At 47.6% G+C, this 23,937-nt stretch overlaps 2 long non-coding RNA genes across 2 annotated transcripts in view; both read right to left on the bottom strand.

Moving 5' to 3' along the window:
• LOC126497248 (uncharacterized) overlaps nt 1-18,223 on the bottom strand; it is a 55,509-nt gene extending 37,286 nt beyond the window's left edge. Inside the window, exon 1 of the long non-coding RNA XR_007590549.1 lies at nt 16,861-18,223. This is a non-coding gene — a long non-coding RNA (uncharacterized lncRNA). The remainder of the gene's footprint in view (nt 1-16,860) is intronic.
• Nucleotides 18,224-20,504: 2,281 nt separating this feature from the next.
• Nucleotides 20,505-23,937, bottom strand: part of LOC126497250 (uncharacterized) — an 82,851-nt gene continuing 79,418 nt past the window's right edge. Inside the window, exon 3 of the long non-coding RNA XR_007590552.1 lies at nt 20,505-20,857. This is a non-coding gene — a long non-coding RNA (uncharacterized lncRNA). The remainder of the gene's footprint in view (nt 20,858-23,937) is intronic.

Below are 23,937 nucleotides of genomic sequence, written 5' to 3'. Positions count from 1 at the left end.
TAGGGGCTGGAGAGATGGCTCAGTGGTTAAGAGCATTGCCTGCTCTTCCAAAGGTCCTGAGTTCAATTCCCAGCAACCACATGGTGGCTCACAACCATCTGTAATGGGGTCTGGTGCCCTCTTCTGGCCTGCAGACATACACAGACAGAATATTGTATACATAATAAATAAATAAATATTAAAAAAAAAGAGTTAGTTAATAAGAAAGTCTGAGCTAATCGGCCAACCAGTTTATAATTAATGTAGACCTCTTTCTGTTTCTTTGGGACTGAATGACTGCTGGACTGGACAGGACAGAAACCTTTGTCAACACTCCCAAATAAAGACATGGAGGTTTATTCTTACTTATAAGTACCTGGCCTTAGCTTGGCTTGTTTCTAGCCAGCTTTTCTTAACTTAAATTATGCCATATACCTTTTGTCTCTGGGCTTTTACCTTTCTCTGTTCTATATACCTTTCTTTCCTCCTCACTCCTGTAGCTGGTCATATGGCTGGGTGGCTGGCCGCTGGTGTCCCCCTCTCCTCCTTTTCTCACTCCTTGCTCTCTGTCCCCTTCTTCTCTTGAACCCATATTTCTCCTCCTATTTATTTTCTCTGTGTGACAGCCCCACCTATTTCTCTCTCCTGCCTAGCTACTGACCATTCAGGTCTTTATTAAACCAATCAGGTGTTTTCAACAGGCAAAGTAACACAGTCTCACAGAGTTAAACAAATGCAACACATTTTTGCATCATTAAACAAATATTCCACAGCATAAATTAATGTAATGCATCTTCAACTAATAGTCCACAACACACATCTCCCAGGAAAAGTCACACAACAGGGAAAAAAACAGAGGCAAACGCTGAATGATTTTTTAAGTTGCTTCTGTAGAATTGGGTTAGAAAGAAGTAGATAGCGGATAACAGTTTTCATTATAATATTTGGTTTTTGTTTGTTGAGTGTGTATGTGTGTGCACATGTGTGTGTATGTGTGTGTGCGCACATGTGTCTATTACCATACCAAAAATAAACATTTAAGGTCTGAGAGAGTTAGAAATGTTGAGTAGTGAGCCAAATACTGTTTAAATTTTTCCAAAGAGTAAAGTCAGTTTGGGTACAATCAAAGCTTTCAACTTCCTATCTCAATGATTCCTGAGCTCAGAATTTCTCAGAACATGATCAGTGAACCATGTCAATGGAGATGACTCAGGGAGTATGTGTTACATGCTGAAGTCTTGGCACCACCCTGCCAGTGACTCTGAACACTGCTGTTGACGTACAAGCACCTACTCCAAACTCTCTTTCAGCCAAGCTTGCCTGTATATCCTTTTCTGCAAAATGTGTGGCACATCCCTCCCTTCAGCTCTTGTCATTTCTCTATGGTAGTCCACCCTGTTCTGCACACAGACACACACATACACACCATACACACACACATAAACACACCACACACACACCACATACATACACACCACACACACAAGTGCTTCCTCTAGAGCCTCCTGTAACCAACAAAAATAGAGCCATGAAGGATGTCAGCCCAACCTACTGAGTCCTACACCAATCCTAACCAAACACTGAATTGTCAATCAGCCTCTTTGGTTGCTGCAATTAAAGCCAGTTTCCTGGGTTATGCTACTTGGCCAGGTAGTGACAAGATACAATTCATGTGTGTATCAGTTGAGTTAGGGATTAGAAACGAATACCCTATAATAGACAACCTCTGCTGGACAGTTCAAAGAGAAGCACATTAGTCTCCTATGGCCACAAACATGAAGTCGAAACATAATGTAATTATTAGCCTACCATGCTGGAGGCTAGAAGATACAGATAAGCTTCAACAGACCAAAATCAAGATGTCAGGAGGACTGCACTTCTTCTGCAACCTACAGGGGATATACACTTGACTCAGCTTTTACTGATTTCTAGTATCCAAGGACTGTGATCTAGCACTTCAAGGTCCACTTCTTCCAATCTCTCCCTGCTCTATACCCATGCCAACTACCCCTCGGCAATGATTTGAATGAAAAACGACCCCCATGGCCCATAGGGAATGGTATTATTGGGAGGTGTGGCCTTGTTAAAGTAGGTGTGGTCTTGTTGGAGGAAGAGTGTCACTGGAGGTGGGCGTTGAGGCTTCAGATGCATAAGCCAGGCCCAATGTCACCCGCTCTTCCTGCTGCCTGCTGATCCAGATGTAGAATTCTCAGCTACCTCTCCAGCACCATGCCTGCCTGTGTGCCAACATGCTTCCTGCCATGATGATAATGGACTAACCCTCTGAACTATAGGCCAGCCCCAATTAAATGTTTTCCTTTATAAGAGTTGCATGGCCATGGTGTCTCTTCACAGCCATAAAACCCTAAGACACATGTGAAATCTCTGTCCGCTTTCTTTTATAAAAGGAACTTGTGATGGCATTTAAGACCCACCTGGATAAACCAAATACTTAATTCCATCATATCTGTAGAAAATCTTTCTCCAAAAGCATATGCCACACATGTAAAAGATGTCATGATAAAACTCATTAATAAATAAATTTCTCAAACTAACATAACATGTAAAGGTTCCATGCAGAAGAAGAACACAGTGTCTCAGGATTGGGGGTATTATTCAGCCTAGTCTGGGCAGGGTCTCCATTCACAGAATTGCCCACTGGCATGGCCTCAGATACCTCCTTCTCAAAGCCCTCACTGGGATTTGTCTGTCTGGAAACTGGCTCCAACATTGGCTACATATGCAGATCACTGGGGAACACAGTGAAAATGCCTTGCTCATGCCCAGCCTCCACTGATACTACTGCCTTAGGGAAAGTCTGACCATGGGCAGGTATAAACCCTCCTGGGTGAGTCTCACATGTTCTGCCAGGCAGGACCATGGCATGGAATATCCTCAGGAACAGGGGGCAGCCCTAAATCTCTCCTCAACAGCTTGAAGCTTGGCGTCCTAATCCCACAGTCCTTGACACCTGGAAACTGAAGGAAGCATCCAGGCTGGCAGGTGGGGCAGGCAGATGGGCTCATGTAGGGCTAGTCCTCTTCCCATACCTATCAGTCCAGCAGTTTCTGGGTCCTTGTCTCAGGTGACTGGGTTTGAATCAGACAGAAAACTGTGCAAACCAGAAGCCTGGATGGTCCCTTGACTACAAGTCTCCAGGTTCCCTGAGGACAAATGGTTATAGGGTGTCCTGAGTGAGCCAAGAAAGAGGGGTTTTTGTTGTTGTTTGTTTGCTGCTTTGAGACAGAGATTCTCTGTGTAACAGCTATGGAACAGCTGTCGTAGAACTAGCTCTGTAGCCCAGGCTGGTTTCGAACTCACAGAGATCCTCTGCCTCCTGAGTGCTGGGATTAAAGGTGTGTGCCATCACTGCCCCACTTGAAAGAGGGATGTCTGAGAGGAAGGGTAAAGCACATGCCAATGGTGGAACATGTATTCCATGAGCTACCAGGGGTAGGGATCTTAGCATTGCAATGAGTGCCCTAAACAACCAATAGCTGCTGGAGAGGGAAGCTGCTGCTTGCTGTTCTGCAAATGTTCTTTATTCCTTCTTCATGCAGAAGGGAGTTGGGGTCAGTACCTTCCCTCGGTGCCCTGTTAAGCCCGCTTGTCTACCACAGAGTCTAGTGAAACGGAAATTACAAGATTACAATAAGTAGATGTCAGGCGTGATGACCTTCGCGCCTCCATCCCTTCATAACTGAGCTGAAATCTTCTGAGTCTCCCAGCGCAGATCTAATTACTGCACTTCCAGGGAGCGGAGGGGGAGAGGAAACAAGACAAGTGGGACACCTGGGGCAGAAGAATTACTGAAGAGCACAGCATTAATTTATTGAACCCATTGTGTTCCTGCTAGGAAATGAGACTGGCTCAGTCCCACCCATCCCAGTCACTTGTGCACAAGCACATTCACACGCATGGTCACACACAAATGGCCACACACACACACACAGCTATCGATGCAGACTCACACCTGGCAGTCTGTCTGGAGCCGCACCTTTGTCCATCTGGCGGAGAGTGGGTGTGTGGAGGGCAAAGCTGGCAGCTGAGGAAGATACAGCCAGTTGGTCCATGCCACGGTCTGTCTCCAAAGGCATGCGTTTCTTGACTCCGTAGAAAAGCGATACATGCCCGGAATATAAGCCAACTGCCCAAATAGGCCTGAAGCCATGTCACAGTGCTCTGGGAATGGAACCAGTTTGGCACTGAAAACTTCAAAAGCGATTCTGGGGCTTAGCAGCTATTGGAGCCAAAGGTCACTCTGGGGCCTTCCTCCTAGATTACAGCTGATTCTCTGTCTCACATCCTAGAGGGACATATGAAGAAAGGACAAGACACTACAGAGCAGAGATGCTGGCTAAGAGGAATCACACACTTGACCTTCATCCACTTCCTTAGACCCTTGCCACCCAGTATGTCATCAGCAGTGCCCAGGAGCAAGGCAGGCAAATGTGTAAGCAGAGTCCCTAAAGAGCCAGGACTGGGAAATGGAATCTTTTCTTAAAGCAGCTGTGTGACCTGGGAACAAGTGAGGTCACTTCCCTAAGACTCAGATTTTCATCTGCAATGTAAAAGGTAACGTCAGCTCCTAAATTCCTTCCTATAGATAAAGTCGGGCCAACTACTTTTCTTTTGTTTTTTTGAGACAAGGTTTCTTTGAAGACTGTCCTGGAACTTGCTCTGTAGACCAAGCTAGCCTTGAACTCACAGAGATCCTCCTGCCTCTGCCTCCCTAGTGCAGGAATTAAAGGCGTGCGCCATCACTGCCGACTTTTTTTTTATTTTTAACTTTCTATATAATGCACTTAGTTGGTTTTTCTGTTGGTTTTTCAAGTGCCTCTGCTTAGCAGAAACCAAAACTAATCATGATTCCCATGCCTCTGTGGAGTGGTCTGTGCCAGGCGTGTTCACCTGGGCGTCTAGAGACTGAAGATTCGTGTCGATTGCGTTGGGGTGGGTTACTCAGTCTAGGGGTTTGTAACCCACCCTGCAATCAGTTATTCCAGGGTCACGGAGGGGCGCTACCTGGAAGGGAATGAGCTAAGACAGAAGAAGGAGGCCAAGCAGATTTGTCAAAGCCTCCGTTTATTAGGGACGGGTTACAGTTTATATATGGTAAGGAATGGGGGGCAGGGCAACTGGATTCTTGCCGCGTGTTCCAGGTCACGTAGGCCAGGTTACATTCGGACGGGTAGGCCAGAAGTCACAAGTTGCCACACCTAGTTCCCTGGATAGCTGGAATGTGAGGCGGGTTCCGCTAACAGATTAACAGTTAATTGGGTGAGGGGCAGATTTTCTCAATAGAACATAATTATGGGTGTGAGGTTCTCTGCAGACTCCCCAGGGTGATTCCTGTAATGATTTTTAGGGGGGAAATGGCTCCTGACAGATTCGGGCCCTGTCTAGACCGACTGTTGGGCTCCGCAGCCAGGCAGCTCTGGTCCTGGCTCCCGTCCCCATACTCCCACTTTCATCAATCAGCGAGATAGGTCAAGCATATTGTCCCCAGGGAGACAGCAAGAGGACACACGCAAACACACAAGTTCCATAAGGTCCAGGCTGCAAGCCACACTGCCGCTTCTCAATTATTTTTCTATTCAGAGCAAGTAGGATGACCAGATTCAGAAGAGGAGGAAATAAAACATGCAAAGTCACAAGGTGAGGTGAGTGGTTAGGACAGAGGTGACAAGGATGCTACTCTATTGGACCCGTGGTCCCAGTCTGGACAGGGTGGGTAAAGTAGCCAATGTTCCTCCCTTCTAGGTCCAGTTTCCTAGGCCTGAAGATGGCTTCAGTGGAGCCCACAATGTCCTGGGTACACATAGGCTCTACCTAGCCTGGGAAAAAGCTGTGTATTCCAGAGCCTGCCATTTTGTATCACCTCTAATGCCACACCCTTGGGCCTCCCTGGATACCAAAATCAGGTCCCTCTTGAGATGAAGGAACAAGCAGAAGAAACTTCAGGGAGCAGTCCCTTTGACAGCTCCCAGTGCTGGTGGGTGGGAAAGGGGGAAAGAGAAAGAAGAGGAGGCTCCTGAAAGTGAGGAAGAGAGTGGAGCGGTAAGAGGTTGTAGCCACAGTCTCCAGGGAGCTGCAAAGCTGGCCCAAACCTGTGGTTTATTGGGAGGACCCACGGTTGACCCAGGTATCAGAAACCTTAGCACCACCACTATGAGCCCGGGAACTCCAGGATCTCATCCCATCTCTCCAAAGCTTATTTCATTGTTCGAGAAACGAAAAAGAGTTATCTGTTCCCAGGGGCTGGGATGAAGCCGTTCACGTGAGCTTTGCCAGTACTGCTGAATACTCATTAAAGATGAGTGACAACTCCCCCTCCCCCGGCCCAGGCATCTTTGCCAAGTGAGAGCCAGGAGAGACGCTTCCAGCTTCCCACCCCTTCCTCAGCATCGCCACCTCCACGGAAGCCCTGTGCACCCCATGGCCTTGTTTCCAGCCTGACTGCCACTTGTCAGGTCAAGAAGCTGCTCCACCCTCTGTTAGGTTAGACTTGCCATCCGTGTCTCTTAGCTTGACTCTTCTGGTCTGTCCCAGCAGGCTGGCGCCTCTCGCCACTTAAAGGTCAGCTCTTGGATGGGGCATTCTGGCTGAACAGCTGGAAAACCTCAGATGCAGATTTCCCTTTCCCTAGCTATGAGGTCATTCTTTTATCCACCAACTCCCAGGTGAGAAGCCAGGCCCTATACCAGGCTGTCCCCTGTCACCTCAGACAATGGCATCTTTTGACATTTCATCTGGATTTGTCTCCCTGAGAAGACAAATCACCAAATCCATTCCCTTCTGTCTAGCAAATGCTCACACTTGGAGGTCTCGGGGAAGATGGAGTGTGAGGGGCTCCCAAACTGCTTTCCTCAGCCATTGTCACCAGCCCTCTTACACCCAGTGACAGGGGCTAGGGTGGGGTGGGGGAGGGGAGGAAATTCTGTGGCTCAGTGAGCACCTGGAGCAGGGCCAAGAAAGAGGTGGAAACCACCAGCTTTGGTCTGCAAGAGGCCTCCAGCCGAGGCATCGCACACTCTCTCTGGCCCTCTAGCTGACACACACGTGTGGAACCCTGCCTGTCAGGATGGGGCTGGGAGGAGCCCACCAGAGAGTAAAATGGACAGGTTCCTGCCTCACAGAATCCTGCCCCTGGTGGAGAATACAGATCGCAAACAGTGAAAGTAACTAATAAAATTATTTTAAACTTTGTAACCTCCGTCCAGAATGTAAGTCCATTGTTGTGGTACAGTCTGGCACACAGCCCTCCTTGTGATAGGCGATTTAAAATTCCCTTTTGACAAGCCAAAAAGTTAGCCAGATGCGAGCAGGATAAAGAACCAGAGACACAGCAGGCATAGCAGCTACGTGTGCAAAGGTCCAGGGACAGAAAACACTTCGCTTGTCCTAGCAACTAGGGAACTAGCGCAGCCCAAAGAGGAGAGCAAGAACAGCCTACCCAATGCGAAGAATCGTGGAGGAAGACGGGTTTCTCTCTACTCACTGGAGATTTTAAGCAGATGGCTGCTACAGTTAATGCTGGATTGCCATCAGTGTGGACAAAATAAAAATAAACACTAAAAGACAACGAAGGAGATTTAAAGTAACCAAAGGCTTCCTAACACATGGGACCAGCAGGACTCATAACTGCTACAAAGAAAATGTCTGCCTCCTCTAAACAACTCTAGACTCAGATGACCACCGTCTCCATCAAATGGTTTGTAATTGCCTTACCTTGGCACAGCGTCTAATTCTGGTTCCCAGGTGCACTGTTTCAGCAAGGTTTTCCAATTACGCACAGCAGAGGCGATAGCGCCTCATTCCGCCTTTTTTAATTAAATAGGTAGTGAAAGCTTAAAACTTTGAAAACACGGTAGGCATTATTAACCAAATAAGCCAGCGGACTCCCATGGAATCACTTCTGTGGCCCAGGCTCTGTGGGAGAGCATTGTACCTGGGGAAGTAGCGCTGTGTAGATCACACGTGAGCCATCTCTAGATCCCCAGCATAGCAAAGTTCTCACAAGACCACTTCCCTTCTCAGAGAGCTTACACTGCGAGGAGACGGAATGGAGAGAAAGGTAAGACTCATTTGCAGGAGTGGTATACCACAAGCTGTATGTGAGGTGCTGCTGATGCGGTCTAAAGAAAATCTCAGCCAGCCAGAGAGTCTAGCATTCAGGAGGCTGAGTGGGTGAGAAGGAAAGTTCAAGGCCAGCCTGAACTTATAGGGAGAGCTTGTCAGAGAGAGGGAGGGAAGAAAGAAGGGATCCCTGGACGGAAAAACTTCAGGCATGGTTGGCTATGTCCCACTCTAGGACAGACACACACACACAAGGACTGTCAAGGACAGCCTTGCTCATGAATGATCCAGACAAAAGCACCAATCGTGTAAAGGAGAGGGTGTGGGTGGGGATCCCGGACATGTCCCCACCAGCCTATGATTGCTGGAAATACTGACTCTCATGTGCATTAACATTGGATGGGTAGATCTGGGTTTTGTTACCTTCGAAGCGTAGACACTTTCGTGTCTGTAGTCAAAAAACAAAACCACAGCTACTAATAACAAATTAGGTGTGGACAAGAGCAGTGTTTTGAGTATGAAGTTATAAATTATTATTAGCTCCTTGGACACCTAGGCCTTTTTCTACTGAGATACCTTTAGACAACTTGCCACAAATGCTTACATAAACATTCACCTTACCATACCCTAGCCCTTGGATAGACATTCCCCTTGACACACTATAACCCTGGGATAGACATTGCCCTTAACATACTATAACCCCGGGCTTGGAGCCGAAGCCTCAGAAACTCCTGGTAATTCTGCCCAGAGCTCATCCAAAAAGAACAACTGAACTGGACTTAAGCTTCAGAGAGCAAAGAGGTAACACAGCCCCAGGGCAGCCTGGGAAAGCCCATCAGACTGCACTGAACATCAGCCATGAGGACAGCTGTTAGAATCAGCACATACACGTCTCCAACTCATTTACACATCATGAAATCATCACTGTGACCATGTCCCCCACGTGAGCCTTGTTCAGATCCTGGGGAGGACGGGGAGACACAGCTCATCTGATTTAACAGGGACCATGCCTTCGGAGAGCCATCTGGCCACACAGCAGGTCTCGCGGAAGAGGTCACTAGAGTGTGTCCAGGAATCAGCAGATGGATTCTGGTTCCAGTACGGTGGGATCCAGTTTCCCCAACCATGCCTCCAGCTCAGCCACTCTTAAAGATGCAAGGGCATTTGTCCCAACGTGAGACACATCACCCTAAGTCATTATTACAGCTAAAAGGTCCTCAGCCATCTGCTCCAGAATCAGAGGCCGCACAGCACAGTGACCTGCAAGCATTTATTCACCTTTCCTCCAAAGGAGCTCTGTTCTAGAAAGCCAACAAGTGGAGCAGACAGTTCCCTCCGGACCACTCGCATTTCTCTTCTGAAGTTTATTAATCCTAGCCCCAGTCTCTAGCCCACCATGGTAACCAATGGTACCATGGTCACCATGGTAACCAAGAAACCCAGTATCACTCATTTCCAGCCCCTGGGTTACTATGGAGGACAATTAGCCACCAGCCCTCTCATCTGCTATACATCATCCAGAGAGGACTCTACCTCCATGACCTTCACCATCTCCTTAGACCTAGCAACTGATAAAGACACAGAAATGCCCCTTTTGGCATTTCCTTTCTCCTGCACAAAACCCACCACGGTTACTCACAAGGCCACAGCACTGGACCTCCAAATAGACAGCAGCCACCCACCTACCACCCACTGGCCCCTCTACAGACAAAGCACACACAGGCCTACACTCCTCCTTCCAGCAGCCCCTCTCCCAGAAAGGACCATCCCGGCCCCCGAGTCCTGCCTTTCCCTCCAATATCAAACTCTAAACAAGCCACAGCTTAAAAGACGGGGTCATCATTTTATTTCCCTGACACCAACTGTTGGAAAATCCCTAAAGTGAGTGGGTCAGAATGCCAAAGGGGAAATTTGACTATTATCTGAAGATGATAAGAAATACAATCAATAACAATAAAAAAAATAACACTCCTCTTTGTTCTGTGGAAGCTCTCAAGCCAATCGGAATAACGTGTGAATTAATGCATAAATTTAAACTTTTTAAGACTTTCCTGGCAAGGAATGCTGGTGTCTTATGACCATCCCGGGTGATCGGTGGTTTGACACCTACTGAAGGCTCCATCATTACTCATCACACACACGCTTTTGCTGCGGGCAGGAAATGCGCAGTCGCTTGCCCAAGGCCCATCAGAAGCTAGAAGCTGACTCCAACACTAAGAGAATCTGACTCTAAACACCAGTTCCTCCACCCCCTGGAGAATCCCCTTCCTATCACCCATACCTCAAAACCTCCCCGGGGTTTCTTAGGAAAGGAAAAGGCAACAGGACGTCGCTGGCAGCTGTCAAAGACAGGTAGCATCTTTGCCCTGATAGGGAAGTATCTTTGCTGGCTCAGGGCCTGAGCCTTTCAATTCTGGACCTGATGATGAATAACTGGAGATGAGGGAGGCCTCCGAGAGATGTACTCGAGAAGACATGAAGCTCACCAGGAGATGTCAGATTGACGTGAGAGCCAGGAAGGCTCTTCAGGAACCTGCCAAGCATAACTCATCCTATTTTGCTTGTCAGAAGTGCCACCAGGGTCTGGAAGACACTTATTCAATAGGAAATAATTCTCCTGGCAGAGGAGAAGAAACGTGCATGAGGTACTCCACACAAGCAAATGTTGTCAGGAGCTGCGGGGTCGGAGAACTCCCTGGTGGGGCACCTGGAGTGCTTCGTACAAACTTTGGGAGCATAAGATCATCTGGATTCACAAGGAAAGGAATGCTTTGCTTTTGACAAAAATGAATCATGAGGAAGATTTAAAAATATTAGTCAGGATGGTCTGTGAAACGTTACGGGAAGAAGCAAACCCTGGGCTAGCTGACGGTCAGGTCAAGGCATCTGCCACTAATCCTGCAGACCTGAGTTCAAACCCTTGGGGCTGACAAGGTAGGAGAGAAACAACCCCCCACAAGCTGTCCTCTCACGTGAGCATATGTGCTATGGCGTGTGTACCCACACACATACACGCCCATGTACACACCCACGTACACAAAAGAGTTATTGGATTGAAAATATTTTAAAACAAACCCTAAGGTCTTAAGATCAGTCTTAAATCTGAAGCCTTAATATAACAATACAACAAAGATTCCTTTTTTGTTTACAAAAAAGGAGGTGTGGTCTATCAGGAGAGCCTCCTCCATCTGGTAGTTATGTCTCAGGAAACTCATGACTTGTTTTCTTTTTTAAGTGTTGCTGCCTTTTAAACTACGGCTATTGGAGTCAGCAACTGTGACTCTCCACTGCTATCAGCAGAAGTCTGGCCACAAGAGCCGCAGCCTGAGAAAGTTCTGTTCCTTCAGGCACCGACTCTTTCAAAGCTACAAAGGGAACTTACCTAAATCTTTGTCCCTCTAAAGAACTCAAGGTTCAAAGGTTGAGGTGAATCCTGCTCCCCAGAGAGGCTGAATAGCAAGCAGCTCACCCCCTAGGTCTCCCAAGAAATACTCACCTGTCTCTTCCCCCTCCTTAAAAACCCTCGTCCACCTGGCTCCTCCCTACTACTTCCTGTCAGCTGGTTGCTGACTCAGCCTCGTGACCACAGGGGATTTTTATTTATTTAGCATTTACATCATTAAACAAACGTTACAAAGCATGAACAAAAGTGACATGCCTTAAAACAATATTTTACAAACATGACTATCATGATGAAAGCAGAAAAAGTTTAAAAAGGGACCAGGTAGCTAAGCACCTGTGTGTGATAGCTACCATTGCTTCCACTCATGATCCACTGGATAGGGCCAGGCAGATGGCTCCTGTTTGCAATGGTGTTACCTCCCAATAAACGTAGCAGAAGTTTAAAGTATCATAAGCAAATGATGACTTAAGTGTTTGGAATATTAGTTGGAGATGTGTTACATTTGCTGACGATGTGGAACATTTGTTTAATGATGCAAAGATGTGTTGCATTCTTTTATGCTGCATTTCTTTAACTCTGTGAAGCTGTGTCACTTTGCCTGTCTAAAACACCTGATTGCTCTAGTAAAGAGCTGAGCAGTCAATAGCTAGGCAGGAGAATGGATAGGCAGGGCTGGCGGGCATTGAGAATAAAAAGAGAGAAGAGGACGAGTGAGAAAAGGAGGAGAGAAGGATTTGGGGTGCGGGGGACAGCCACCCAATCACACAATCAGACACAGAGTAAGAAGGGAAAAAATGATATACAGAAATAGAGAAAGGTAAGAGCCCAGAGGCAAAAGGTACTTGGAATAATTTAAGAAAAGCTGGCTAGAAATAAGCCAAGCTAAATCCGGGCATTTATAAATAATAAGTCTCTATGTGACTATTTGGAAGCGGGGTGGCGGGTCCCCAAAGAGTACAAAGAGTTAAAACAACAACAACTACAACTACACTTGAGGCTTAAGCTGCCAAACACCCTGGCTTAGAAACGCCAGATGCTCTAGTGTGTCTCGTTTCCTCTGACGACACAAGACTGAACAGGGACTGAGGTTTGAGGCTCCACCCACCATCACAAACCAGCACCGTACAGGACGGGGTATCATGAGACCAGAAAAAGATGATGATTCAAACTTCATAGTAGTGTTTCTACTACATGCATATGGCTTTCACACTAGAGTCAAATTGGAAAATAGAAACTCTGCCGCTATAAGTCAGAGCCCATTTGCAATTCTAAGGGAAGGCAGCATATGTAGAGAGCTCGGGGATATTTTATTAACTCTATCTCAGCCACATTAGATTTAAATTCCTGGCTCATTGCCTAAATATCTGCTCTGGTTCCTGGGAGTCCTTAAAGATTCTAGGCCCTTGGCCATTGTCCAGTACTGTCAAAGGTACTTCTCTCAGCCTATGTCACGAAAGCACTGACCAGGGGTCTACGGGGGAGAAGTGACTACTGCCTACACACATTCCCAGTAGGGAACAAGACATCCACCGGGGTGCAGAGAATCGGTACACCAACAAGTGTGTACGGAGCACTTACTATCTGCCAGCCATTGCGCTCTGGTGATGATCCAACAGTGACTCAAACAGGGCCACTCTGCTTGCAGTCTGGAGAGGCAATGAAACCGTTTCACAAAAAAGTAAAAATTTAAAATAAAAAAAGACAGCAATGATCTAGGGTGAGTGCCGTCGAGGAAGAGAAGGCTCTACAGTAGAACAGAGAAGGAGGCCCGGCAGCTCTGAGGCAGGGCTGTAGCAGCTTCTCTAAAGGAGCACTGGTCCAGCAGTAAGTGTGCTAAGAGGGAGGGCATCGTGTGTGCAAAGGCCCTGAGGTCAGCAGGAACACTGAGTGTTGGCGGATCTGCAGGATAACCAGTGTGACTGGGGCTCACTCAGAAAGTGAGAAGGCCTCAACCCAAGGAGATGTGGCTCCTCTGGAAAATCATGAATTTTGTTTTCAGATGAGGTCCTTGTTTTAAGAGCCTAAGCCAGAGTGGAAATAGTTTGGTGTGGAATTTATCTGTGGTGTAGGAAAACGGTGTTTTCCTGGCGTTGAATATGAGATAGTTCATGATCAGTCTGCCGGACCCACATGACAATCCCACCAAAGTTTAGGGCCGGTCAAACCCCTCTTCAAACTTCCAAAGAAAATGCACAGGAAAAAAAAGAGATCCAAGGAGGCCAGAAAAAGACAGCATGCTCCTCCTCCTCCACAGAGAGCAGAAGGAAGAAACAGATGCCTACGTTTTGAGGTGGGTAATTATCAGAAGACACTGGAAACCAGCAAGAAGGAGACTGGAACTTTGAAAGACTCAAAGACCTAGGACAAGAGCACAGTAAATATATATATTATATATTTAGGGATATATATATCCCTAACAGATGCCTAACCTTTGAAGGGTAAAAGAAGTAGAGAAGAGAATACCAGCAAACTCCATCAGTGTAGATGTGCAGATGCAGGTGGTCCCGATGACTGAAGATGCTTGCCATCCTCACAGAGTAACGTCCCATTTAGATAGGTGATGTGAACTATGCTCCGTAACCTTGTCTGGGACCTGTGTAATCTCCCAGCAAACACCAGAGTGCCATAACCAGGAGCCTGAGTGAGGCGCGAACTACTGTCTTGAGTTCAAACTGCTACAGGTTGCAAAGCTCTGCCTACTTCCATCCCCAGGAAGAAAAAGGAGGAGAGACAAGAGAATTAATTACCCAGAAGCTGGGGACAGCTAGCGAGGACAGTGCATTGTGTCGTACATGAGTGACCTTGACTCAAAACAAGGTAGAAGAGGACAGCTGACACCCAAAACATTGTTCTCTGATCTCCACAGGCTCACCAGGACATATGCACACACGTGTGCATACACACACAAAAATAGATTTAAAGAAAGAAATTTTTAAGTTGTCCAGAAAGCAGAGTAATAATTACTGGAGGTTAGGGGCAAAGGAAATTTGGATTTGATCAGTTAGAGTATATGGATATAGGGAAACATCATAATAAACATCTTAGTATGTATCATTAATACATTAATTAAAAAGTTCATTTTTAATTAGCATACAAAGCAACAAGTTTTCCTATGGCATTTTCAACATGCTTGGATTTGGTTGATTCTCTCCTTTAAAAGACAAAATGAGCCCTTTCCAGAATCATTTGCCCAAAATAGTTAAGTAGCTAAGAGTATAATTATTTGATTATTGCCTGCCCTGCTCTAAGAAGAACTGGAGGCAGTTTTCTCACCACTACTAATGCCAATACTGTATTTTACAAACCCAAGAACAAAACATGAAATATATATATATACATACACACACACACACACACACACACACACACACACACATTCATTCAGCACAAGGAAGGTAGAGCCTCCTTGCGGACAAGCTTCCCTTGCCCAGTTACCAAAATTAGTGATTCAGAGAAGCTAAGCAGATGTGAAGATTTCTATGTTGCTGAAGGGTTTGGCACAACGTCTCAAGAAACTGAATTTGTAATATTCTTGCATAAGGATAGTGTCACATGCCGTGACAATCTGTCTGCAGTACTGGAGATGGGGGCAGTGCCTATCAGTCCATAAAGTGACACCATGGCCATTGGCATGAGTCTGACTGTCTTCCTCCTTCTCTGAAAGGGGCAGCAGATGGCCCTTCGGTAACAACAGCTTATATTTCTAAACTGAAGCTAACTTTCTAGATTTCTTTCAGCCACACCACGTTTCCTGCTCACCACTGTCAAAAGAGAGGCCCCAAAGGTGAATGACCTCTCCCAGTCACGGAGCCCATACACGAGTAGCTGAGACACCGGCTCTGAAGTTTGTCGCTTCTCATCTGTTGTGAAAACACCAGAAATCCCACTGTAGAGTGGCTGGATGTGAGAACAGGATCCAAGGTGTGTTCATCTTGACTGTCTGAGAGGCACACCTTAAGGTAGGTCTGAGAGGCCATTTTCAGAGAGGATTAACTGAGGGGAGAAGACCCTCCTGCTAATAGGTGGTATCTTTTGGCAGGCACCTTAGATAAAAAGAGATCCAAGGAAAGCTCAGTGCTATCTGTTTACTTGATTTCCCTTCTTGGTAAGTTTATCTATGGTGCTGCTGCTGCTGCTGCTGCTGCTGCTGCTGCTGCTGCTGATGATGATGATGATGATGATGATGATGATGATGATGACATCCTCCATTGCATTAGAATCTACTTTGGCTTTCCAATACAAACTAAAGATAAGTAACTCCCCAAGGCTTTCAGAGTCAGACTGAGCCACTGAGATAGCCAGCTTCATACATTGAACAGATTCTGGGTTTTCAGTCTCTCTAACATGCAATATGATCATTGTTGGACCCTAATTTCTACCATGTAAGCCAGCTCAATAAGTTCCCCTTTGTGTTTATTCATTCTATCCATCAGTTCCTCTAGAGAACCCTAACACACAAGAACACATTACTATTTTTATTTATTTATTTATTTAAGATTTGTCTCTTCCCCACCGCCGCCTCCCCTTTCCCTCCCCCTTCCCCAATCAAGTCCCCCTCCCTCATCAGCCCAAAGAGCAATCAGGGTTCCCTGCCCTGTGGGAAGTCCAAGGACCACCCACCTCCATCCAGGTCTAGTAAGGTGAGCATCCACGAAACTGCCTAGGCTCCCACGAAACCAATAGGTACAGTAGGATCAAAAACCCATTGCCATTGTTCTTGAGGTCTCAGTAGTCCTCATTGTCCTCTATGTTCAGCGAGACTGGTTTTAACCCGGGCTTTTTCAGACCCAGGCCAGCTGGCCTTGGTGAGTTCCCGATGGAACATCCCCCTTGTCTCAGTGTATGGGTGCACCCCTCGCGGTCCTGAGTTCCTTGCTTGTGCTCTCTCTCCATTACTATTTAACTTGCATATTTATGTGTGTGTGTGTGCGCGCGCTTGTATGTGTGTGCGCTTGCCACGGTGAATAACATGAGGGCCTGCTTGGGGTTTCTGTCCTGCACAGTTCCCACAGCCGGTAAGCCCCAAAGAAAATCACACAGAGGTCTACATAAGTTATAAACTGGTCCATTAGCTCAGGCTTCTTATTAACTCTTATAACTTATATTAACCCATTATTCTTACCTATGTTAGCCACATGGCTCAGTACCTTTTTCAGCGGGGCAGGTCACATCCTTCTTCTTTGGTGTCTGGACAAGACTGTGGGAAGAGCTTCCTTCTTCCCAGAATACTCCTGTTCTCATTGCCCTGCCTCTACTTCCTGTCTGGTTGTCCCACCTATACTTCCTACCTGGCTACTGACCAATCAGCGTTTATGTAAAACATAATTGACAGAATACAGAATTGTCCTGCACCAACGGTGCATGTGTGGAGGTCAGAAGACAATATCTGGGAGTCTTACCTTCCACTTTGTTGAGGATGGGTCTCTCTTGATGTTTCACTGCTGAGCTTCTTACTCCAGGGTGGCTGTGTAGAGAGCATCCAGATTGTTCTCCTGCCTTCTCCACCTATCTCCCCTGAGGAAGTGCTAAGGTTAGAGATGTACACCATTTTGTCTGGCCTTTTATGTGGCATAGTGATTGAGTGAAGTACTAAGTGGGTGCACTGTTGACATGGGGACAGCTATGTCAAAGACCCCAGTGCCCACAGAAGTGGCAAAGTCTTCTGCTGGTCCATGTGTGGATGTTAATAGAGTATCCAGAAAATGTCCACCTTAGTTTTCTCCCCAACCCCTATGTTTATGGCCTGGAAACTTCTCACTACAGAGCAGCTCCTACCAGGATGAACTAAATCTGTCTCTTTGTTCAGCTGTATGCAATAACTCTGCCTCCCTATTCAATACAATAAATACGTTATGATTCCAAGGTACTGTGACTTCTCCATCAGAGTCCAGTCCACCTAATCCCAGCTTTTCTGTACTTATGTCTGCCCTTTCTTCATTCCCTTGCCATCCAGTTAGGCCAATCCCTGGGGCTAAAACCATGGGGACATCACAAGCAACTCCACCCAGCAGATAGCCTGGGTGGGCCAGGGAGCACATCAGAGATGAGTGCTTGCTCCTATCAGACCATCTTTCCAGGTAGGTTTCCCATGGCATGGGGCCTGTTCAGCTCCATGTAACAGTGCCTATTGTGGTACCCAAGACAGCAGCCCTGCAAAACAGCCTACGGGAGAATAAGCATGACACGCCCAGTGAAGAACCACCCACTATCTGTGATGGGCAGTCTTCATTGGATTAGAGTGAATTTTGGGATCACTTCTGGGTGTGTCTGTGAGCGTGCTTCCTGAGAACTTTAACTAAGAAAGAAAGACACACCCATATTCAGGGTGGAGTCACAGACTGAATAAGAAGGGGGGTGATGAGGAAGCAACTGAGGGCATTGCTCACCTCCTGCTTCCCAACTGCAAGTGCAGTGTAACCCGCTGCCTCATTATCTGCCACCATGATATCGCTGTGATGGGTTACACCCTTCACTATGAACCAAAGTAAATCCCTGCTTCTTTATTTCAAATTTATGTTTATTTTATCCTCTTTTTCAATATGGGCATGTTGTGTGTTGATATGTACAGGTTAGCACATGCAGCCTCAGAGGCTAGAAGAGGATGCCAAATCCCCTGGAGCGGAAGTAGCCGGCAGCTGTGAGCTGCCTGACATGAGTGCTGGGAACTGAACTCGGGTTTCTGGAAGAGCAACGTATGCTACTAGTCACTAAGCCATCTCTCCAGCCTCCTTCTTTAAGTTGCTTTTGTCTTGCCACAGCAACTAGAAGCCACAGCAAGTAGAAAATGAAGTAGCTGGCACACCATCCCAGCATCCTCTCTGGCTCTGACTGTGGTAGGGAAGTCCTCAGGGAAACAGGGGAGAGAAATGAAGACAGGAACGGAAGTGTTTTGTTTTGTTGGTGTGAGGGCTTTCAGTTTGCTTGCTTTTGGACTTTAAAAAGATTCAAAAGCACCTTTTCCTGAAATTTCTTCATAGAGGCCAGAAATGAAACTCACAGCCTGACTTAGGTCTAAACAGCACCCATTTCTGAGGTCAACAGCCGCTGCCTCCCACCCACACTGGTCTCCCCAGAGCTTGGTAAAAGCCAGCCAGCACAAGACAGAGGTGGACAGAGATAACAAAGCAAGGGGGTGTCTAGGATGGTCCCTACCTACTCCTCTCACAGCCAGAGGTGCCCTCATGCCAGGCTATCCTGGTGAGATGCCCAGCATACACAGTGACAGACACACTACCCACATCGTAGCTATTAAGGATGAAGAACAGAACAAGCCCCAGAGACCAGCAGCTCTGCCTGAAAACGCATGCAAGCTGCAGAGGCACGCTGCTCTGTAAGCCCCAATGCCCCTGGCATCTGTGCCCTGCTATTTGCATAAGTAAGTGGCAGCTCATTAAGAACACATTAGCAGCGTTATAACCATGTAAGGGAAGCAAGCTCGTGAACTCTAAGCCACCGGGGATTTCTCTAATTCAGTTGTACAGCCTAGGAGGCATGAAGCAGGCGCTGTTACCTACCAACTGTCTGTCCTGCTACACAGGAAAGAACAGACCTTTATGGTAACACAGGAGAGACTTAATAAATATTTGTTAAATGGTGAATGATAGGCCAGATTCAAAAGGAGCAAATCTCACTAAAAATAGAAAAAAAAAATGTTTGGCACAAACGGGTTTGGGGAGGCCTTTCTCTCAGTGTCCACAGCAGGCCTGACAGGACGGCAGTTACAAGACAAAGTCACGAATCAAGCCATCCATTATCCTTTTACACAGATCACCACACCATGGCTCTGATTCCAGAGGTCTACGGTGGGGCTCAGGAATCCAGAGTTTAAAATACTTGTGTAGATTCTTATTCACTGCCCTGTTTAGACCCCTTTCTCTTGAGCCTTCTTACTCGAGGTTGCTGTCCCATGGAAATCCAACCCAGGCATCTCCTGGGAGTGTGTTCAAAATGCAAAATCTCCGACCTTTCTCAGACCAAGAGCTCCCAGGGCTAGGGGTGTGGTTCAGTAGTAGAGCAGTCACCACCGTTTATAAAAGATGCCATGTTCAGTCTCCAGCATGAGGGAGGTTGGAGGGACACAGGAGCACTGGTGGTCCTCCAAGCGACCTGCTGAGGCTGGCTGTGGGCCGAGGGAGTCCTCTGGCAACCAAGGAGTTTCCTGTCTGAGTCCTGGAGATGGCTGGCCTTCCTCTGGATGTGCAATTCCTAGTCCCGTCCTCAAGTCCCCACGTCTACAGAGCACAGACATTGTTCTCAAGCTCAGACTGGTAGGTTTTAGAATTCCAGGACCCTTGCAGCTCACAGCATCATGGGGCAAGTCAGCACCCTGTGACTCAAGCTCTCCCAGCCTTTTCTGACACTTAGACCCAGAGCCAGGACTGCCCTTGGGGGCACAAACTCAATGCTGGGAGACACCGAGACTTGAACTTCTTTCTCTGCCTTGGGGCATGCCCTGCAATGCGGACAGAAAGGAGAAAGGAAGCAACGGGTCCCTAAAGATCAACCTGGCCAGCTAGTCGAGACCCTCCTACACCCACCTTCGGCGCCCCGGGGCTGCCAGCTGCCTCGTGATTCTAAACAGCTTCTGGGAGTTACCACTAATGACTCTGGGGAAGAGCACGCCTGTGTCTGCCAGGGAAACACCAGCCCAACTCAGGCCTCCACACCCAGCCAATAAGGTAATCACCAGTTTCCTGAAGAGCTAGCTCTCCTCACCCCCGGGCAGTGCCAAGCTCAGCTCTACAGGATCAGGACTCGGCCAGGGAGCAGTTGCTAACTGTGCAGAGACAGGAGGCAGAAAGGCTCCTGGAATCATGCAAGTGCCAACTGTGGGGTATTTTTAGCCCCAATTCCTATGGAAAGACAGCTCATGAAATCCTATTCCGTCAGCATCCCTTCCTCCCCTGTCCCAGGAGGAATGGGGTTGCCTTGGTAACCCAACAATATGGATCCACTGCTTAGGGGGACACCTGTAACCCGCCTACGGGTATCCAGAGGTACCCAGGGATAGTCTCACCTGAAGGCACTAGCCTCTTCTGCCTAGACAGAGCTCCCAGAGAAGCCCCACCCCACCCCCCACCCCCCCAGAGACTCAGGAGTTCAGGAAGCCAGTGCTAATGTCACAGTAGGACCCTAGGGCAGACCTTGAGACTTTAGGTTTTCAAAGATATCTAAGTCACCATGAAAACAACGCACGGGGCCTGTTTCAGCGCCAGTCTTTAAATTTTCATGAACTCTCTGTTCACTGAAGATCAGTTCCTTGGCTTGCTATAGTTAATTATTCATATGATAGGATTCCTCGGGGAATCTGGGTCGGGCGGCAATAGCCCTCAGCAGTACCTTCCTCCTCTTCATCTTCCTCCTTTGTGAAGATCTTCTGACTCTTTCCTGAAAGGGCTGGGGAGAGAGTGAGTTAAGCATCACCCTGAGTCCCAAGAGTTCCAGCTGGTGCCTCCCCCCCACCACCACCACTTCCCCACTTCTAGCAGGTGCCTCATAAGGTTCAGCCCCAAAATTGCCTCCCAGCAGTAATGAATTTGCAATGACACAAATGGGAAGCTGGTAAACTTGGGGCACAGAAGGGACATCTTCTGCAGCTGCCTGCTTCACTGAATGGCTGCAAACAACCTGGATAAGAGCAGCCGTCGGAGCAACTGGAGAAGACTTCGCCACCCTCTTTAGCGCCATCTTGGTTTTGAAGACTTTGCATCGGTTGCAACAGGACCTGAGAAAATTATGTATTATAAAACACCACCTCTTTTAATTATTTATCTTACTCTCCCATGATGAAAATAGCTCCATTGGATTTTTCCCTGGTTTTGTAAATAATAATTTGCTTATTATTTAAAAAGGAATTTAAGTAAACAGTAGTTTGGGGTTTTTTTAAGCGTGTCAGGAAGAAAGTCAGGATCACCTAAACCCTGGACCAGGAATAACCACTGCCTAGTTTTGGTGGGCAGTCTTCACACACCCCACACCATGCTCTGTGTGTGTGTGTGTGTGTGTGTGTGTGTGTGAGAGAGAGAGAGAGAGAGAGAGAGAGAGAGAGAGAGAGAGAGAGAGAGACTTTATGCAGTATTACTTCACATGGCCTGAGACACTCATGGATTCCTTCTTCCCCGTGTAGGATGTTGGTAAGTATATCGTACATGCTTCCCACGGACCTCCCTCCACAAGTACTAGATATCATGACCGCAGGCCTCCTTCCACAGGTTCCTCAGCATGAAGGAGTGCTGTTACTCCCAGGCCTCCTCTTGCAGAGCCCCCTGACCACACCCCTGCAGTAGGAGGCCAAACATGATTACAGTATCTCTGCCAAACCTCAGCTAAAGTGAGCATATAATACTCTCTACCAGAACTCTCCAGTGAGAGCTTGGAAGTGACCCTCAGGGTCCGGCATGAGCCATCCCTCTTTGTCATCTTCTACCAGATTCCTCCTGTACTTCTGCTCTGGCCCGACTGCCCGCCCCACCCCACCCCCTACCTCCACCACCGCCCTAGGCCCTCTGTACCTGCCTTTCCCTCAGTTTGCTCTATCCTCTTTCTAGACACCCACAAGGCTCTTTTGCCTCTTCAGATCTCCACTTCATTGCCACCTTCATAGTGAGGCCTGATTGGCCACCTGAGCCTCGCCCCCCACACACACTCCCTGCCCTCTTCTCCTCTCCAGCTTCCTTTCTGTGAGGATCAACCTTCATTACCAACTTGACTGGATTGAGACCTCTTCTCCTCTCCAGCTTCCTTTCTGTGAGGATCAACCTTCATTACCAACTTGACTGGATTGAGAATCACCCAGAAAGCCCACTCTAAATGTAGGTAGCCCCATCCCATTGGCTGAGCGCCACAACCTGACTGCTATGCTGTCTTGAAATTTCCTCCACCAAACGGCTTAGCCCACTGCTTCTGAACTTGGCATCTCTCGGGTGTTCAGGACCTGGGCAGGATGCAGGCACAATCTTTGCGGGCTCAAAAGGCAGAGGAGAAAGCCAGCTTCCTGACAGACGACAGGTGCAGTGTGATCAGCCACCTCACGCTCCTGCCACCATGTGTCTTCTGTCTTAGGCTTTTCGATTGCTGGGCAGAGACAACTCTTGTAGTGAAAACATTTAATGGAGGCAGCTCTCTTACAGTTCCAGAAGTTGGCTCCATTATCATCAGGATGGGGAGGATGATGGCCTGCAGGTAGATGTGGTGCTGGAGCTGAGAATGCTGCATCTGGACTCAGAGGCGGAAGTCAACTGTCACACTGAGTGAGGATTGAGAAAAGGGACCTCAAAGCCCACCCCCACAGTGACTCACTTCCTCCAACAAGGCCACACCTCCTAATAGTGCCCTTCCCTTTGGGGCCATTTTCTTTCAAACCACCACACACACTGTGATGAACCCTATCCCCTCAAACAAGCCACAATAAAACCTTTCTTTCTTCAGCGGCTCCTTATCAGGCGTTTGGTCTCAACAATGAAGAAAGTAATGCACTTACCATATCCCTATTGTACCCTAGAAAACTCAGTTTGGGGGACTGGGGCATGCTTAGTACGTCTGTGCTGAACGGATTCATCTTGACTCTTCTGGCTGACCAGGGGTTCAAGCCAGCCAGCAAGTGTCTGTTCAGCAGCTAAGTTCCCTCTACAGCCGCACCTTCCAGATGGAAAAGTCCAAGGGCCTGCGAGAGCAGCCACCTACCATTGCTACATGGTCTCTGCTCCCTGAACTCCAGGAGCAATGGACCCCTCTTCCCCAGCTGAACTGATAGTCCATATGTTTCAGCACAGTCCCCACACAGAACCTGGAAGTATCCCACCTTGGAAGGATCTGGAATAAGTTCCTACATCTAGTTCACCCAACTAAGCCATTTCTCCCACATCCGTACATGGACACAAGCCAGCCAAAGTTTGGGCTGGGCCTCAGCTGTGGGCTGCTGGCTGGTAATCTCATACAGTGGGCAGCCTACCATCTGGAACAGTACGTACCCGTGTGGTCACGATGTACCCACCGTGGTGTTTTCCCTACTGGGCTTTGGTTTTGCTTTGGTCCACTCTTTTCTTGCTGTATCCCAGTTCCCTGTTTTAGAGTGGGAATGTTGACCGTGCATCATTGTATATGGAAAGTCCCAGTGGGACAGTGGTCCAGAAATATCAGCCCTCTTCTTAGGGAGCTGAGGAGGGGGCCATAGCAGAAAGCCTGGGCCACTGGTTTCTTTTCTTTGTATTTGGTATGCTTTGTTTTAGTGTTGATCATTATTGTATATTGGGCTGTCTTTGGGGGTTTTTCTGTTTTGTTTTTTAATATTTATCTGAGAGAGAGAGAGAGAGAGAGAGAGAGAGAGAGAGAGAGAGAGAGAGAGAGAGTCCACCTGTGACCTGTGCTGTGCACATGGAAGTCAAAGGACACCTTGCAGAAATCAGTCCTCTCCTTCAGCCACATGGGTTCTAGGGATGAAACTCAGGCCAGCAGTCTTTGTGACAAAGGCCTTTACC

This window comes from Alexandromys fortis, unplaced genomic scaffold, assembly GCF_014885135.2.
Source record: "Alexandromys fortis isolate MF-2015 unplaced genomic scaffold, M_Fortis_MF-2015_v1.1 scaffold_21, whole genome shotgun sequence".
Classification (NCBI taxonomy): Eukaryota; Metazoa; Chordata; class Mammalia; order Rodentia; family Cricetidae; genus Alexandromys; species Alexandromys fortis.
This window is presented reverse-complemented; position numbering and strand designations above follow the sequence as displayed.